The sequence below is a fragment of the Felis catus genome, chromosome B1, assembly GCF_018350175.1.
Source record: "Felis catus isolate Fca126 chromosome B1, F.catus_Fca126_mat1.0, whole genome shotgun sequence".
NCBI lineage: Eukaryota > Metazoa > Chordata > Mammalia > Carnivora > Felidae > Felis > Felis catus.
In genome coordinates, this window is record NC_058371.1 from 140,418,312 (window position 1) to 140,435,096 (window position 16,785).

Genomic DNA, 16,785 nt, shown 5'->3' on the forward strand with positions numbered 1-16,785 from the left:
GTATAGATCTTTCACAAAATAGTTTCTACAGCATCTCATAATGTCTCATTTCTGGCCTGTAATTGAAAGATACCATTGGAGAACTGAGGCATTTACTTCTCACTTTCCAGACGTGAGAGCCTGCTACGAGAAGACAACCTAAGACTTAGAAAAATCAAACTTTAAATTTAAAACAGATTGCTAATGGATTTTAGCTAGAAATTAACAGATTTCTAATGAATTTTAGCTGGAAATTAGAGACCTTCTATGTCAGGCCCCTTATTTCAAATACGTAGAAAACAGCATCCAAAGGAGGTGACGGGCCAAGGTCTCAGGCCTAGTTTGTACCTGAAATACTGGGATTAGAACCTAAAGGAAATTTATTCTATACCATACACCAACCTTTCTTTGAGGATTTCAATTTTAAGAAGAATATTTAGATATTTAGTGGTAACATGGGATTTTCCCCTCAACATTCGAAATTGGTTTTAGTCCCACATAAAGATCTTAGAAGAACTCTTCTCTATAGCTCTTGGCAGTGAGCACAGTATGATGGACAGACTTGTGGAATGACTATTTTCTACACCTGAAACTAATGTAACATTGTGTGTCAACTATACTTGAATAAAAAAAGAAAACTGTTTAGCAAATATGAGACAAAAGATAAAAATGGGGGAAAAAAAGAAAGTAAGCTTTAAATATGCACATCAATGGTAGTTGTTCAAATTAGTTCAATAATTTAACTAGAAAACAAACTAAAACAAAATGTCTTTTCTCTGTTTCTTCCCCTTCATTCACTCTTTCGGTTCAGGCATCACCATTATCTCCCAATAATGGGGCTCGATACAGTAGTTCAGTAACCTAACTTTTCCTGTTCCATCTCTCAAATTTATCCTCTCCATTTCCATCATAGTTTTTCCTCCTTTCCCGTTCCATTCCCTCTCCATCTCCGTCTCTCTCTGATTTTACATAATTTATTGTTTTGTTTTGCTTTGTTTTTCAAGCGCCACAAACCTGGCTTGGAAAGTACTCGCCCGCCCCGCGCAAGGGAGCCCAGGGGTCTTCTCTCCATGCAGAGCCTTACAGGCCTCTCTGCTGCGCTACTCAAGGCAGCTGGGTAAAGGCAGGCCCAGTTGGAAAAGGAGGTGCTGTCTCGGGGTCCTCAATCTCCCAAAGCCCTCTTCGTTGTTCTTGTGAACATTTCTTGAGTATCTTCCTCTAGTCGTGGCCCATCATGAAGGAGTGTGTGTGCGCTGACCTTTTGATGTTGCCACATGTGTTCTCGATAATTGCAGATCTGGATTGTCCAGGCAACAGTTGGAGCCTCCAGGAGCTGGTGTTCTTCGTCTGCTCCTGAGTGATTTTCAGCTGTGTTTTCCTTTTGTCATCTCCACGATGGGCGTCTCTTCCTGACATTTGACTCCTCTCATTCCAGAGTTGTTCTGGGGATTCCGGGGCAGCACGGGAGAGGCAGCCTCCTCACTGGGCGTGTGGGCAGACTGAATTCTGGGCCAGCGCCTGAGTCAGACCCGAACTCCAAGCCTTCAGCAGGGTGTGGTCTGGTGGCTCTGAGCCTGCAGGGCCCAGCTGGACCTCTGCTGCCAACAGTCCAGACGCAGCCCTACCTTTTTCAAAACAGAAATCTGATCATTTTCTCGTACAGCTTTAAAGCTTGGGCTAATTTCACCATTTCCCAGGTAAGCTAACTGGCGTAGCATTTAAGCTCCGCGCATGTACCGTCAGCCTTCAACCTCTTCTAACAGGTTCACTTCACCCACTGCTACCACCACGGACCTGGCTCCCAGCTGGAGGGTCCTCTAATCAAATACCTGAGAGCTTGATCGTCTCTTACTGGAATTCGGCTCCCATGACTGAAAGTTGTGTGATTTTTTTTCACTCACCACACAGCTAGCTCTTCTGGAAGCTGTCAGGACAAGTCACATTTTCTAGGCAGCCAAAATTAGAGACATAAAATAAGACATTGTTGATGGAAAGTGAAAACACTTTCGCAGGATGACTATCATTCTTTCATCTTTAAAAGTAGATGCCTGCGTGGCTCAGTCGGTTGAACGCCTGACTTTCGCTCAGGTCATGACCTCACGGTTTGTGGGTTCAGGCCCCGCATCGGGTTCTGTGCTGACAGCTCAGAGCCTGGAGCCTGCTTTGGATTCTGTGTCTCCCTCTCTCTCTGCCCTTCCCCCACTCGTGCTCTTCTCTCTCGAAAATAAATAAATGTTAAAAAAATTTTTTTGAAGTAGATGTTATCTTCATTATCTAGGGATGAATAAGTAGGATTCTTGGGAAGATTTAAAGATTTGAGAAATTTGATCACTAGCTTGTTTTAGAAATTGCATTATAATTGTTGAAAAATCTTCTCAACACTCGTGACTTCCGTTTTTAATGTCATTTGCTCTTTGTGTTGCTTTTCGTTAATTCTTTACACTTAACCCTAGTACACTATTCTAAAGATAACTCTAACTGCATCAGTCAGATTAATAAAATATTTTTGTTAAAAAAAAGTTTTTGTATCTATAATGCCCACAATGCCTACCATTCATTCAAAAATCAGGATTTTATTATCTTGTATCTTTTCTTCTAATTAGATTGATGCCTATTGTAGTATAGAGTAGTCAATAAATATATGAGTTTCCTTTTCTAGTCTTTAGTTTCTCATCGACCATTATAGGAGCTTCTGAAAAAAGAGGGTTTATCTTCGCAGTAATAATGTCTCATAAAAACAACTTAGTTTGGGTATATAGTTCAGCTTATCGATGAATCAGTCCATTGTATTCATTAGATTCCTCCTATGTGAGGCACCATGGAAAATATAAAAGTGGAAACCACATGGTGCTTACCTAGTAAGACTTTATAATCTAGTAGCATCAATACGTCATATACATAAATAACCTTGAAGAAAGCTGATATTTGAAAAGTACTATTTAGTGATTGAATGAAAGAATGCATATGCAAATGAGTGGGTTGCATTTGTAGTAAATGAAAAGGAGGTAAAGGATACCTGTACCTGGATTCAGAAGAAAAATATTGCGATGGCAGAGCCAGACTCCTAAGATGTGAGCCAAATTTCTAAAATGGATAGGATATCAATTGATAAAGTTGGAGAGATGAAAATAAACTTAGTTGTCAGAAATGATATGAGCAATAGCATCAGAAACAAGTTTTATAGTGTAAGCTTATTAGCTTAACTTATTAGCAGATGATGTTGGAAAGAAGTAGGTGATGAAAATTGGAGCCAGATTTTGAAGAATCTTGAATGCGAGTCGAAGAACATAGGCCTTACTTTTTCCCACAGGGACTAGAGCTCCATTAAAGGTTTATGTTGGGGTGAGTAACATGATAAAAATCTCATGTCTGTGCTTCTTTGACTGCTAATTTTATTATTGAAAGAAGACAGCATAGAGGAACAGTAGAAGCATATACTGCTTGCTTTGGATCTGGGCTCTACCATTTCCTGTGTGACCTCTGCCAAGTTACTTAATCTCCCTGTGCCTCAGTTTCTTCATTCCTAAAATAAAGATGAGGAGGAGGATAGTAATGATGATGATAATTATAGTTGTAAGAAAAAAATGGATCAATTGAAGAGTAAAAAAATTAACACAGGGAAAGTGCTTAGATCAATTCCTTGCTATTATTGCTGTCATTAGTATAAATACAGAAAAGCTGGGCAATTCTTTGCTTTTGATACTTTTGAATTTGAATCTCAGAAGAGTTACTAAAAGAGAGAAAGAATAGTCATATACCAGTACAGGTTTAATTACTGTATTATAAGCATGGCTTATAAACTAAGGAATTATTTGGTAACCTGGCTGATGGTTCTATATATCCTTTGTGTGATTAAGAGGATGAAAAAAGTATAACTAAAAGCGTGGAGAGAGAAGTTAATCAACTTTTTTCAGTACTATAGAAACACATTTAAAAAATTCTTACATTGGGTTTGACGATAATTTCTTGAATATAACATCAAAAGCACAGGCAGCAGAAGAAATATAGATTGACTGGGCTTTATCACAAGCCAAACTTTTGTGTGTCAAAAGACAACTATTAAGAGAGTGAAAAGGCAATGCACAGAATGAAAAAAAAAATATTTGCAAATAATATATCCGATAAGGGATTAATATCCACAATACATAAAGAAATGCTGCTACTCAGTAACCAAAAACAAAAACAAAAAAACCAACCCAATTCAAAAGTGGGTTTAACAGACATTTCTCCAAAGAAGTGATACAAAAGCCAATAAACACGGTAAAAGACACTCAACATCACTAGTCATTAGGGAAATGAAAATCAAAACTACAAAAATATACTATTTCATACCCATTAGGATGGCTATTATCAGAAGAAAAAAAGAAGAAAGGAAGGAAGGAAAGAGAGAAGGGAAGGGAATAAAAAGTGTTGGCAATGATGTGAAGAAATTGGGACTCTTAGGTATTGAGGGTAAAAATGCAAAATAGTGCAGCTACTGTGGAAGACAGTATGATGGTTCCTCAAAAACTTAAACATAGAGTTATCATATAATCCAGCAATGCCACTTTTAGGTAAAAAAGAATTGAAAACATACACTCAAACAGATAAGTGTACACCAAAGTTCATTGCAGCAATAGTCACAGTAGCCAAAAGGTAGAAATAGTTCAAATGTCCACTGACAGATAAATGGGTGAACCAAATATGGTAAGTGCATACAGTGGAATACTATTCAGCCATAAGAAGGATTAAATTCTGAAACATACTACAGCATGGATGAACCCTGAAGGTATTATGCTAAACAAAATAAATTAGAAACAAAAGTACAAATATTGCAGGATTCTACTTACAAGGTGCCTAGAATAGTCAAATTCCTAGAGATAGTATAATAGTATAATAGCGATTACTAGGGGGACGCCTGGGTGGCTCAGTCAGTTGGGCATCCGACTTCAGCTCAGGTCATGATCTCACGGTCTGTGGGTTCGAGCCCCACATTGGGCTCTGTGCTGAGCCTGGAGCCTGCTTCGGATTCTGCGTCTCCCTCTCTCTCTGCCCCTCCCCCGCTTAAGCTCTGTCTCTGTCTCTCTCAAAAATAAATAAACATTAAAAAAATAGTGATTACTAGGGACTGGGGAAATGGAGTAATGAACAGTTATTGTTTAATGGATATGGAGTTTCATTTTCAGATGATGAAAAAGTTCTGGAGATGGACAGTAGTGACAGATGTAAATGTATTTAATGCCACTGAATTGTACATTTAAAATGGTTAAGGGGCGCCTGGGTGGCGCAGTCGGTTAAGCGTCTGACTTCAGCCAGGTCACGATCTCGCGGTCCGGGAGTTCGAGCCCTGCGTCAGGCTCTGGGCTGATGGCTCAGAGTCTGGAGCCTGTTTCCGATTCTGTGTCTCCCTCTCTCTCTGCCCCTCCCCCGTTCATGCTCTGTCTCTCTCTGTCCCAAAAAATAAATAAACGTTGAAAAAAAATTTTTAAATGGTTAATATTATAAAATTTATGTTATGTATATTTTACCACAATTAAAAAAATCAGTGCACGTGAGAATCTTTCACCACTCCTATATTATATTGGTATACAAGTTTAATTGCACGGATATGAAAGTATCATTGACTATGAACAACAAAATAGGGAGATTGAATGATCCATAATAGAATTCTCATTAAAATGTCCCCAAACTCCAAAGAAGTCTTAGGACATAGGGTTTATCTTGCTAGTTCAATTCTTTTCTTTTAGAGGAAAATATATCTTAATAATGAAGAACTCACATTTTATGTGCTGAAATAGACTCTTCAAAGTTGGTTAGTTTGCTTGCCTTTAAATGTGGTATATTATCCATAAGACAAGAGTTCCAAATTTCAGTACTCTCTGTATAATAAACCTGAAATAATATGCGTTTTAGTTTCCAGAATCTTTAACATTCTGTAGAGGGAGCTTTCACACAGAGATCCTTAAGTCCTTCTCCCTGACCCTTTTCTGCTCCCTTTCTCACATCTCCTGAACAAAATGGGCATGACCCCAATTTGGCTCAGAAATTGTTGCTTTGTAAAGATATCCATCTGTTCCTTTCATTGTCTTCCTAGTCATATCTGACTGGGTTTGGGATGTCCAAACACATTTCTGTTATTGTCAACACTGCAGAGCCAAGAACTCTTTGGACAAGTAAACTGCATTATAAGCTTTTGCCTTATGTGTCCTCAAAAGAATTGCCCTTGCCTGGATCCAGAACCTTTATTACTAGAGAGAGTGTGCAATAGTCAGCAGGAAAAAAATGTATTTGGTATTAGACCTGCTATCAAAATGAATTTTAAAGATGAATACTAAGCGACAGAAAACAAAACATGTCAAATGTCCAACAAATGTGGCATTTTAAACTTGACTTTTCCTAATGGGCTGATATTATTATGTTTCATGAATGTTTTTAACAGAATATATAAACTATATGGAAAGATGTAATTCCTGTTTATTCTCTTCTAGGATGAAATCATAGGGAAAATTTAAAAATATAGCAGAAAAATGTGTTGAGCTGGAGGTCCTTTGATTTTTTTAAAATGAATATGCATGCATATGAGTTTCATTGTTTCCATTACCATAGATTGTCTGGTCAATCTTGAAATATAACTTGCTTCTGAGTTGCTACCTCTGAAAACAGAAATATTATAGAAGTACATTTTTTGGTAGGTCTTCTATTCTCACAAATAGAAAATCCTGTAGGTTTTCTAATAAATCCTTTTAACTATAGGATAGAAAATTTGAGATCATGCTATGATAGCACTAAATTCATTCATCTAATTGTCATTTACTGTGTCCAGTATGTTGTGTCAGCTAGGTATGGGAATCCAATGGTGAGTAAAATACTTTACCTTTGGAGAATGTACTCTTTCACAGTATAAGTAAAAAATGTGCAAATGTGATAGCCATTTCCTCATGATTATATCAGACTGGGAATATAAATAAAGACAAGATCATGTAAATGTTATTTCTTGAAGATGTCTTGCAAACTGCCATCTCCCCAAGCTCTTAGCCTCTTGTCTTTGAGGGTTGCTCCAACCTTCATGCTGAGGTCACTGCCTTAGAGCAAAACATTGAGGAGCATCCTACTCACAAGAATGATATTTGCTCTGGTCACTGTTCTTTACAGAATCGTGCCTGTGCCCTTTCCTCTGTAAGCAAGCCATCTCTACACCATCTGGGACTAGAACAACCACAAAGTTTCTTTTCCTTTCCATATCCAAAGAATATTTTAAAATATCCATACTAGAACTCCATCATCAGAAATTTCTATTTAATTTGTTGACTTCATTGTTGTTGTTGTTGTTGTTGCTATTGTTATTATGGAAATTATTCTAACCTGCAGCCAGGTTTGAAAATTTCTATCCAAAGTGACTTCCAACTATAACAAATTCCTTGACTCAACCAGCCATGCCAGTATACAAACAACACAGCCTTTTGGGCCTCCAATCACTGAAAAGACTCTTGGTTCTTGGTCTTTCCATCCCTTGCTTCTGGGCTCTGAAATTACTCCCCGACAGAGCAGAAGAGACAGAGGTGAGAAACTTGACCACTTCTCAAGTCTACTAAAATGGAGGGCACTGTCCCTATCTTGCCACAGTGTCTTGTACTCGATAGAAATAGTCCATCCCAAGTAGATGTGAGAGCAGTTGCTCAGTTAGGTGAGCAAATACATCCAAATTTGGCTGAGTCAGAATCAGAATTCTATCATATGCAACTTGAAGATACTCCTAGTGTAACACGGTCTCCTTCCCCAGCTGAAATTTGGGCTACCTGTTTGGAGTTCCATAAAATGTACGCTCCTCTAGGAAAGTACGTCAAATTACATCTTAATTATGTGTTTGATTATTTCTCTTGTCTGCTAGATTACAAGCTTCTTTAAGGTACGGCTCTCTTCTTTCCTTTTTGTTCTTTTGTAGTAGAGTTTGGCAGATCATAGGTGTTCAATTAAAAAAAGAAAAAAGCATGACAGCTAAGTAAAAAATGAATTTTTCCTCATAATTAAAATTGTTATATTCTTTCTTCAACAGAAATAATATCCAGAACTCTAAACTTGCCCCAAAGAAACTCTCTCTTAATTTAAAGAAATTTTAAATAATATTAATATTTCTCAACAAATCAACAACAGATCTTAAACACCACTTAGCTGTCCCATCCCCCTATGCCTTTTACCACATTCTACAACTGAGTGACTGTCAGGTAGTATTGTAAGTCAGGTATGAGACATAGTAAAAAAAGAAAAAAAAATCCAAGCCTAGAATTCTGAAGGCACTAAATTTTATCCACTGTAAATACTGTGCATTCTGAGGAATTGAATCTATTATTGAATAAGTTTTCTGTTAGTCTTTTTGATTGAAAGCTAAAGGGTCAATGAAATTACTCAAACTATGGGGGCATCTGAGTGGCTCAGTCTGTTAAATATCCAGCCCTTGATTTTGGCTTAGCTCATGATATCACGGTTTATGGGTTCAAGCCCCAGGTCAGGCTCTGTGTTGACAATGTAGAACCTGCTTGGGATTCTCTCTCTCTCTCTTTCCCTCTTTCTGCCCCTCCCCTACCCCTCAAAAATAAATAAATAAGGCTTTAAAAAAAAAAGAAATCACTCAAACTATGGCCAGATGTAAAACAAAAGAAAATTGGTTGTATGCTTTGTTTCATCTGTATTTATTTTTGTCTGATTTTCCTTTATTCAAGATGTCATACATCTCCTAAATGACACACTTCATGATTTTACTAAAGAACCATTGTGTATAAAATATACTGGTTTCCCCCACTATCTGAAAGTTCACTTTACACCACTTTGCTTTTAAGAAAGTCTTACATAAACACCTGTTCTTGCTAACAGACTCTGAAGAACATTTTAGCTTTTATGAAATGGTAATTGCTTCTTTGATTTATCCCATTTCAGCTTACAAAAGCTTTCATGGGAATGCTCTACTTTCAGATAGCGGGGGAAACCTGTCTTGGAAAACTCAATATTGCCTAATAAAGATAGAGTTATTGAACATTGGAACATTAGCTAGAGTCTTGTCTGCAATTTAAAATCCCAAGTGTAAACTATCTCATTATATAAACTAGAAAAAAAAATCTCTGTGTGTCCGAATATGTCATCACTCTCCTGAGACATCATGGCAAGCTCTCAGAATGCCAGCTGTATTAACGTATGATGTGAACAATGAATTTGAATAAATAGGGAGGCTCTGAAGATAATGCAAGGTAGTTCATCTTTGTTCCAAATGAGCAGAAAATTCTAATATAATGAGTATTAGCCAGTTTTAAGGTTAATTACAAGGTTTTTTTTATAACTTTTAGCAATTACATCTTACATTTATCTTGGATTTACATTTTAGACTCTTTTCAAACAGTTAAATTGAAAACAAGTATAGTCTTCTAATAATTAAATCTCAAGTAAAGTAAAATATCCATATACCAGCTAGTCAATTTTTTCAGTTATAACTGCTTTATTAAAATTGATAGAACAACAGCTTTTTTTAGTCTTTTTCTGTAGTTCTCTTTCTTTCCTTTTTTCTAAAGCAATGAACCGGATTACTTTTATAATAAGGCAAAAAAAATGATAGAAGAAATAACGCATTATAAACTTTGGATATGGGAAGACAAAGAGATTAGACCCATCCCAAAGGTTTCATTCCCTAACATGATCCTCTTACAGCGCTTTGTGTCTGTTTCAGCAAAGGGTGTCATTATCCAGTGTTAGAATCCAGAAACCTGACAATTCTGTTTGACATCTCTCTCCCACATATCTCATTACTGTCTAGAGCCTATCCATATTTTCACAAAATTCTACCAATCTTAGATCATAAACATTTCTTAAATCCGTTCACAGTTTTCCATCACTGCTTCTACCCCTAGTTCAAACTACCGCTGTTTCTCGTCAGATGTATTTAATAGCATCCCAACTCTGGACTTCTCCTGATTCTTCTGCATTTTAGAACCAGAGCTATTTGCATGTTAGCATGCAAATTTAATCATGTCTCCTGTTTTCTTTTGAACTATTCTTTGGGTAAATACCAAAACCTTCAACAGGACCTTCATGGTGCAATGTGGTCTGGTCCTACCTGGTCTCCCACCAACCCCCCCCCCCACCCCCACTCTCTGTGTTCTAGACACAGGAACTTACGTTAATTTCCAGAACATGGCATTTGTCTATAGTGACCCTATATCTAGCACAGCACATGGCATAGGGTAGAAGGCAATAAATACCTTGATAAATGCACAGGATAAATTAATGAATTCATGAATGAATGAAGTATAATGTTGCAGGATAATGTCATACTGAGCAGACACCTATCACTAGAACTTTTGCTCTGTCACACATAATACATATTTTAAGTTGTTTTCTTCACAAATAAGCCACTGTCAACACCATATGTAAAGAACACAGGTTACAACTCAAAGCAATCATTTTTTTTCTTTGATTTTCACAACAAGAAACACCCATCTGCACAATGACTGTGGATACAAAGGCTACTTTATTTATCATATGCATTAAAATATCATTCATTCATAGTTTTAACCCACAGAAAATATCTTTTATGAAGATGTTAAATAATAAATTCATACACATAGAAAAAATCACGTTTTGACTGAGAAAGGCACAGATGCTTTTCAGAGTAAAAATAACTTCAACAGCAATTTCTTTGAAAGAAAATAATTTTGAAATAAATGTGTGGTTCAGGCTGTTTTCTGAATGGGATTTCTGAATTGATTCTGAACGGGGAGTTGTAATCTAATCGGGTCAATCTAACCTATGATCCAGGGGATAGAAACTAAATTGTGTGGAGGAGGGAAAATTAGGAAAAGATTAATATTTACTAGGAAGTACACAACGTAATAAGGATTTCATAGATGTCTCTCTCTTAATCCTTATAACAACTTGGAGTGTTATCTGCCATTATCTCCAGTTTAGTGCTAGGAAACACAGCCTGGGAGATTACGCAGATATTAAGGAGCAGATGTAGTACTTGTCTGACTCCAAAGGCATCTCTTGATTTCCTGTGATTAATTGCAGAGCTCCCCTTCTATTATTCCTCCTCAGTGACCACCATGGATCCTTCTTACCTTCTCGGATTATTTTCCTGCATAAATTCCCAAGTTACTGAACTCCTGTGACTCCAACACTTACTGTTGTCACTCCAAGTTACTCCTCACTCTAGTTACGAAATTTGCTTTAGTGCCATCTTGATGGCTTCATTACCTTCATTTCTACTGTGGACTCATTGAAGATTAATCATTGGCTTAAAACTCTTTTTCCCTTATGAAGTTTACTGTCATTTACCTGGATAGAAAATGTTGAAATTTGAGGATCCTGGTTCCACCGTATTTGATTTGTTGCAAAAATACTCCTGTACATCTTCAGTGACCGTTTAATTATATGTTTAACATAACCTCTCTCTAAAGACTGCATGTTAAAGGCTCATTTCTGGGCTACTCACCAAGTTTCCTGCATGCTAATTTGACTTCTCACAATGTATTATGAATTCGAAAGGAAATCATTTCAAAACCAAAAGGTTATAATAACAAATATTTGGACAAAGAATAAAACGTTCTGATGTCTTCTATACAGTGTAGATCATTAGACTCACAGATTTTGGTTTAATGTTGTAAAATCAAAGTCAATCGTAGAGATGATTGGCTGCGTTTTTAATTTTCATATGAATTGTCTCTAATATCTAAGGCAGCCCTGTTTGAATTAACCAATTAAGATGTAGGCTCCAGTTTTATAAGCATTTCACTGCCAGCTGTCTTTCTTTCAGTCTTTTCTGCAAGAGAGACAAAAAAAAAAATACTTGTTTTTTCATGAAGGTTTTAGTCCAAAAAATGCCTTTTATGATTTTGAAAAAAATGGCACATGTCATCATTGAAAACAAAAAAACCTCCCAAATCATCAACTTTTATTGATCATTAATCCTGTGTCAGTTAATAGAAAGGTGATAAAATAGATTTTATCTAATCATGGAATCATACTATATTAGTATAAAGTATTGTCAAAAGCAAATTCAAACTTAGATAAAAAGAGACTTATCAGAAGAAAGACCATTACAAAAGGGAGAAACTTGCAATCTCAGAAATCTTCAAGTATCTCAAAATCAGACAGAAAAAAAGTATTTTCACATGCAGGGCAAGGAGAGGTGTTACGTGTTGAATTGTGTCTCCCAGAAAGATATGCTGAAGTCCTGAACCCCAATACCTCTGAATGGGACCTGATTTGGAAATAGTCACTGCACATGGTTAAGATGAGATCATATGGGAGTAGGGTGGACCCTTAATCCAATATCACTATACAATATGTGTGAAGATATGAGGAGAGAATATCAAGGAGCTGGATACTGGAATGATGTAACTATAAACCAAGGAACATCAATGATTAACAGCCACCAACCACCACAAGCTAGGAAGAGGCAAGAAAGGATTTTCCCCAGCATCTTAGAGGGAACATGGCAGACATCTTGAAGACCTGTCCAACTTCTAGCTCCCCACAACTGTAAGAGAATTAAGTTCTGTTGTTTTAAGCCACCCACTTTATGCTAATTTGTTACAGCAGACCTAGGAAACTAATACAAGGGGAAAGTAAATATTAGCAGAAACTTTTAAGAGGAAGGTGGGCAAGCAAGGAGAAATGACCAAGAGGGTCCAATGGGAAAGGTGCCTTGCTGTGGTCAGCTAGATTCTCGGAATAAACTGATACAGGGGGTTAGTCCTGCTTTTTAGTGCTTGCTCAGGCTGGGACATAATTAGAACTCACAGGAAGGAAAGACGCCTCACTAAAAGTTTAATCAAGGCAAAGCCGATGTAAGAAAAGGGCAATTGTGGGGCGCCTAGGTGGCTCAGTTGGTTAAATGTCAGACTTCCACTCAGGTCATGATCTCACGGTTCATGGGTTCAAGCCCTGTGTTGGGCTCTCTGCTGTCAACACAGGGCCCACTTCAGATCCTCTGTCCCCCTCTGTCTCTGCCCCTCTGCTGCTTGTGCTCCCTCTGTCTCTGTGTCTCTCAAAAATAAATAAGTAAACTTAAAAAAGAAAAGGTGATTGTGATACTTGATCAGTATGAAATTAATTTTATTTGAATTTCAATGGAAAAATTATTAAGTGAAACTGAAGAGATTAAGGAGATTCAGATGTTTGTCCACAATAGAACACTGCAATTTCCAAATATTTCTTTGACATAAAAACTTTAATTTAAGAGGTCAGAGTTCATGGGTGTTTTTGTTGTTGTTGTTATTTGTTTGATTGAGTTTTAAATAGTTATCTTTTGACGTGATGCTAGGAGAGATGGAATTTAGCACACCTATAAGTGCTTTTCACCCACCCCCTAGAATCTCATCCTGTTTGTTAGGTGTCTTATTAGTTTTATAGTGCCACACTTTATAATTCGTACATAATTCCCACAATTTCCCATCTGTCCATTGATCACAGAATTGCAGATCGCCAACTTTGTATCCTCACATGGCAGAAAAGGAAGGAGCAAGAGAGCTCTCCCTTTTATAAGGCACTAATCCCATTCAAGAAGGCTCCACCCCTATGACCTAAGCACCTCCCAAAGGCCCTGCCTCCTGATACTATCACATTGGGTACTAAGATTTCAACATATGAATTTGTGGGGGACACAAACATTCAGACCATAGCAATATATGTAGAGAGAGGGCGAGAGAGAGAGAGAGAATTTTCATTTCTTTGAGAGAGTATGGACAATTATTTGTCATGCAATTGTCTGTGTCACTTTGACGATTACTTTTGTAATGTATGCCTAACACTTACTGACCATTTCCTATTTGCAGACACACTTCTAAGTCCTTTATGCTAATTATCTCATTTGATATAAGTGCTTCATTTGCTTTGCATATGCTATTCTACTTCTTTTTTTGAACACTTCTTTTTGGTTATTAGTTGAGTTTGAAGGAATGGGACGAGTTATTTTACTGACAATTATAAAGTACTTACAGCCATGAGAGAATTGTGTAGTAAGATGAAATTTTGTCAAAATTTCTAAGGGTGCCTGGTGGCTCACTTGGTTGAGTGTTGGACTTTGGCTCAGGTCATGAGCTTGGGGTTCACAGGTTTGAGCGTCGCATTGGGCTTTGTGCTGACAGCGTAGAGCCTGAAAAAGTTTGGAATTACTACCTTAAACTGTAATGAAAATTAGCAAGAAAAAAAGAGAGGTAAATTAATGATTCCATTTCTTTCTTCCAAGATGACTCTGAGTCTCTCTTTAAGCTTTAACTCTCATTAATCTTAACTGATCACTAGGTTACTTGACCAGCTTAGAACAATGTTCAGTTTCAACATAAAGAAGAGATGTGACATGTCTCCTTTAATTCTGAAAACAAAAGTGGTAAATGACTAAAAATAATAAAAGGGATTCTAACTTTTAAAAAATTAGTACTTTTTTTTCTTCAGTATGTTGAAAAAAATACACTCAGATAAACTCTCAGGTTTTCTATGTTCTCTAGCATTTATGCCGTAATTGCTAGTAACAATAATAACACATAAAAACAGTATATGTAAAGAACTTTTGAAATGAAAATCATATTATATGATTCAGTTTCTATTAACAAAATTAGGAATTGTTAAATACAATATATATGTTATCAATGGAAACAAAGGATATTTCGTAAAGAAATAACTTATTTCTTAGTTGAAAGTACCCTAGAATAACAATAAACAGAGATTTTATATTAAAATGAGTGAACCTTCAATTTTATTAGATTATTATTATTAGATAGGTGAAGAAAAGTTGCCCAGGTTCAAATTTTAGGCATTACCAATCCACACAATGCAATAAAGAGACAAAATTGCAACTGAGGCAAATGAGAAAAAAATTAGCAGTCTGCTGAGTCCTCTGTTTATTAGTATGGCTAATATAAGTCAGAATTAATTGCAGTTTTAAAAGGCACTCTGCAAAGTATTTGATTGGTGATCTGAAAAAAAATTCTTTAAATATCTTGTTATTTTGGAAAAGCATCTAAACTATATTTCTAGTAGATAAGACACACCTTATAATGGTTGTTTTCCTACTGGACTTGCTTTTAAAAAGTATATTGAGCCATTTCACTGTTAAAACTATATGTGTGCATATATTTTCTTCCTGTGTGAATTCTTCTCAAGGGAAAGCCTTTACCTGAAAGCATTCTGATATATTTCCAAGGCTCTGGTTCTCAGTCAGAAACAAAGATGAGGTCAGTAAGGGAACCTCAACCCATTCAGCATTCGGGTCTTTGTCAGCTATCACCAACAGCAGGGTTTATGACAAATGAGGAGCCAGGCTTCCAGCTGAATTTCAGTGTAGTTATTTTTGTTTTAATGTATGTGTGAATCAATTAATCCTGTCATAGAAGGGCATCGTAAACTGTGTGCCAGAGTTAATGAGTCAGCCATTATCACATCATTACACCAGCTGGCATAATGTAGCATGTGTTGTTTGTCATAATATACACTGCCATGCTTAACAACCATTAATTGTTTACACGAGCAGTCATATTTTTCTTCAAAGAACCTTCAGCGACTGGTTAATATTTTGAAGGCTTTTTAAGTGAATAACTATTACAAGGCAAAGATATCCTCACCAAGCTAGCCCACAGTGTAAGAAACTGAAGCAAGGGAAGACATTCGGAAGGCAGGGAAAGTCTTGAGGACCTTTCAAATAAAATCTCAATGCTGCAGAATTAAATAAATCCTAAGACTGCCTTGCACAACTGATTCAACTACCACTAGACATGACCACCTCAATGAGAAGAAAGACACTGTCCTAAGAATAAGTTGGCGAGACGGAGTTCCTTATTTTTATGTGTTGAGAGGATCAATGAGGCCTGTACCCAGGATTTATATCTCACCACCAGGACTTTCTGCAAGAAGATACAATTGCGGTTTTATACTTTTTTTAATCATTAGGAAAACTTGGCTAGTATGGTTTTCTTGGCTGATGAAAAGCAGTATGTGGCCATCACAGTCCAAAGTTATAGATTACCAGCTTTCTGTGGATTTGTTTTTGGCGACTTCTGCACATTTTCATTGGCCATATGGCTTTCTCTAGCCAGACACAGATACCACGAATAAAGGTAAAGTTTCCAAAAGAGTTTGAAGCAGAAATCACAGTAAAGTTTATCCACTTTAACTAAAAACTTATTTTCTCAGTGGAGATTTGATCATAAGTTAACAATGTCTAAGTAAGCCAAAGAGTTTTAACAGAAACACAAATTTAATAAAACTATGAGTGATTTTACAAGCAAGTAAGAAAGTAAACTGAATATAAGGGGTTAGACTGGATGCAAATAATGGAGAAATTATCCAATAATGTAATTGAAAGCACTTTGCAAAAATTTGCAAGGTATATACACTACAAGCTAGAAATTACCGCTAGAATTATATTCCAGGTTTTTTGTTTGTTTGTTTGTTTGTTTGTTTGTTTTTAGTGGTTGGTTTATAACAGTAAAATTGACCACAGAGACTTTCTCTATGTTTGGGAAGAATTATTCCTATCTTTTGAAAATTTCACTTTTCAGGTGCTTAGCTTTAGAAATATACATTCTTTAATATATCATATTTTTATTTTCTAAGTACAAACATAATTTTGCATTTTGGAGCTTTTATCCTGTCCTTTATAACTGCTATTGTATGTAACCTCCACCTACATATATTCTTCTGTGACACAGCAGAAGTACTTAAAATGAACAAAGAAAAACCAAAATACAATTATCTATGATTTTATTTGGTTGGAACAGTTTTTCTCAAACTTGAAGGTACAGAGGAATTACCTACAATGATTATGGAATATGTAGCTTCCCAAAG

The 16,785-nt window shown here is 36.5% G+C and overlaps 1 long non-coding RNA gene across 1 annotated transcript; it reads right to left on the reverse strand.

Moving 5' to 3' along the window:
• Nucleotides 1-10,452: 10,452 nt before the first annotated feature.
• Nucleotides 10,453-14,186, reverse strand: LOC123385235. Its single transcript, XR_006597430.1, has 2 exons — nucleotides 13,942-14,186; nucleotides 10,453-11,761 (listed from the first exon to the last, which is right to left on the reverse strand). It is a non-coding gene; the product is annotated as an uncharacterized LOC123385235 (long non-coding RNA).
• Between the last annotated feature and the right edge of the window lie 2,599 nt (nucleotides 14,187-16,785).